Source organism: Sardina pilchardus, chromosome 23 (assembly GCF_963854185.1).
Source record: "Sardina pilchardus chromosome 23, fSarPil1.1, whole genome shotgun sequence".
NCBI classification, from domain to species: Eukaryota; Metazoa; Chordata; class Actinopteri; order Clupeiformes; family Clupeidae; genus Sardina; species Sardina pilchardus.
In genome coordinates, this window is record NC_085016.1 from 27,885,320 (window position 1) to 27,888,462 (window position 3,143).

The 3,143-nt window shown below is 44.6% G+C and overlaps 1 long non-coding RNA gene across 1 annotated transcript; it reads right to left on the bottom strand.

Annotated features, from left to right (window-relative positions):
- Nucleotides 1-751: 751 nt before the first annotated feature.
- LOC134071592 (uncharacterized) lies at nucleotides 752-1,810 on the bottom strand. Its single transcript, XR_009937091.1, has 4 exons — nucleotides 1,747-1,810; nucleotides 1,564-1,670; nucleotides 1,407-1,473; nucleotides 752-1,116 (listed from the first exon to the last, which is right to left on the bottom strand). It is a non-coding gene; the product is annotated as an uncharacterized LOC134071592 (long non-coding RNA).
- Nucleotides 1,811-3,143: the final 1,333 nt, after the last annotated feature.

The following is a 3,143-nucleotide window of genomic DNA, read 5'->3' on the forward strand; positions in this document are numbered from 1 at the left end:
AAGGAAGAGGGCCTTCTCTCTAGAACTCATATTCCTATCTCTCGCACATGACTCAATTTTTTCTATCCAATCATAAATCGATATATCAGATTTAGATCTTGAGCCGGAGAAGTGGGGGCACTTCCTCTCTCTCTGAATATAAACAAAATGTTCAGGTCTAAATTGTGGATCAGGAAAATTTGGTGAGTCCAAATGGCCACCGGGGGCTGTCCCGCTAGAGGTACCTGCGCTGGCACCTCTTCCTCTCTTAAGTTGTTCATTAGCCACTCGTAACCTCTGCACTTCCTCTCGAAGAGTGAAAAGTTCCTCAGGCACATGTTCCTCCACCTCACTCATTTTACCAATTTAACAGCCTTACTACCACAGAAGATCACATGGAACAGCAACGATATGAAAAATAGTAACACTTCAATTGGAAGTACTGTTGTAGTCACTGGCCTTTGGTTCCCATCATGGCTTGTCTTGGTCATCCGATTGTAGTCTTCTGTTGTCCAGAGCCAGCCACTGTTTCTATTTTAATAATCAAAGAATACACAAACAAAACAATACAAGCAAAACAAAATATCAATGCCTCATTTACATCCTGCAGGCTACGCCAAAATGTGGTAACTGCCAAGCATGGCACCTTCTTTAAAGTCTGACTACGCCACCTCCTGATGATGGGCAGGAGGACCCATGTATCTTTACTCTTTACTTAAATGTAGTGTGGCTAATTTCCCCCCGCACAGGGACAGTTGACAAGAGGCAGATATACAAAAGTATTTCAAATTTATTATAATTTAGCACACAGGTATCGAAAAGTTATGGACAGGTCTTAAAATACTGCTACACAAAATACTGGTGGATTCCTCAGCCTAGGAAGATCGGATCGGCCGATGCAGAACCCCTGCTCAGGAGGCCCCTGGTGAGACAGAAAACAGGAGACAGCAACCCAACACCAACGAAGCATGCAACACAGCAAGCACTACACACTTTAGATCTTTTTAAATACCACTACAAAATATCACACCGTGTTGTAGCTACAGTATACGTACACACCACTACAGTGTCCCTCCAGTGTGGTCCCCCGACCAGGGGCAAAGCATCAGTAAGGATCCGGCCTTGTACAGGGATAGCCTACAGAGAAGACAGCGTTAAGGAGGAAACCCACCAGCATCAATAGCACCAGACTAGTTGAAACAATGAAACAATGAAATAGGCTACTATGAATGGAGGCACCGGTGGTAGGCCTCGAGGCAAAATCACAGCTAACCAAACAAACAAAAAAACAAAGAAATGCGTATTAATTACTCAAAAACAGTGGCTGGCCTGGTCCCTTTTAAAGAGAAACCAAGCATGTTAGTTGACAGCATTGTTAAACAGGATAGTGTAGCCAACTCAAACATAACTAGAAAATATAGGCCTACTTTTCAGTATGCTCAAACTGTCCCACAGCATTCACACACATGAGGAGACAAGGTGAATGTTCCGTTTCTACGGACAGAGAAAGTCATTAAAACATGTCCCAATGCAGATATAACACATTCAATGCATGTGGAAAGATGTGCATATTGAGGCCTTTACCAGTGCAGCCCAGCAGCTCAGGTCACAATGAAGTGAACATAACAGTTAAAATTCCATGCAGAGGCCTGTGTCCTCGATGAAGAGTAGACACGCTTCTAGAGATCACCCTGATAAAAATGAAATAAATAAATATTAAAATACAAGTGGCAGTGATTCAATATGCCCTACCAGGACCAACCATACCTGCATGGGAAGGGGAGCCCAACTCACACAACTGTGTCTGCGCCAACACAAAGAGAGTCTGACATGCAGCCAGCAAACATTTATCACTTCCTGTGGTCTATGGTCATGTGACTTTCCAAAAGATCATGTGACTATGCTGTGTGCCTGCCTGTGTAGATCCCCACACTGCGTAATAGAAGCTATTTGGTGCGCAAAAGACTTCTCTGGCTGTCCAGAGAAGACAAATAAGCCATGCACTCGTTTGAATACTCTGTAAAACCACGACGAAGACGAGGTATGTGCACCGTGCACGTCACAAACAATTATGAAAATGTGTGACGTTTACCATGTCTTTTATCAATGCGTAATAGAAGCTATTTGGTGCGCAAAAGACTGAGTCTCGCTGTGTTGGACAGGCTGAACTGCAGCGTCTATTCACAGGTGCTATCCCGCTACTGATCGATACGGGGGATTTGACCTGCTCCGTTTCCGACCTGGGCCGGTTCACCCCTCCTTAGGCGACCTGGTGATCCCAAGCTCCCCTAAGATCACCATATCGGCACCGAACTTAGCGTGGACACCCGTTCGACATAGCGCACTGCGGTCCCGAACTCCTGACTTCAAGCGATCCGCCAGCCTCAGCCTCCCAGACACTTGGATTACAGGCGCACGCCACTGCACCCGGCGACGGAAGAGGGGTATTGACTCGAGATGGTCGTTTGGGTACGTCATGAAGCTGTTTATTTATTTATTTTCAATAAGGTATCATTCGCAAAGGCTACACAAAACATTCGTTTGAACTTATTAGTTCATTCATTCAGTTATGTCCTCTGCCATCATCTTAAGTTCTCCCTAATTGCTGGAAAAACAATTACAAAAGCAACAAAAAAAACTGTTGTAAAATATATTCAAAAATCTTTACTGAAGATGAAAACAATCAGTTGATCTCATAAAAAAATATCCTTGTGAATATGAGGCCTGAATTTAACAAGTTGTCCGAGCCATCAGCGTTGATGTTTTCTATAGCACACTGGCTGAGCAAACATAATTGAAGGCTGTCCAGAGAAGAAAAATAAGCCATGCACTCGTTTGAATACTCTGTAAAACCACGACGAAGACGAGGTATGTGCACGTCACAAACAATTATGAAAATGTGTGACGTTTACCATGTCTTTTATCAATGCGTAATAGAAGCTATTTGGTGCGCAAAAGACTGAGTCTCGCTGTGTTGGACAGGCTGAACTGCAGCGTCTATTCACAGGTGCTAACCCGCTACTGATCGATACGGGGGATTTGACCTGCTCCGTTTCCGACCTGGGCCGGTTCACCCCTCCTTAGGCGACCTGGTGATCCCAAGCTCCCCTAAGATCACCATATCGGCACCGAACTTAGCGTGGACACCCGTTCGACATAGCGCA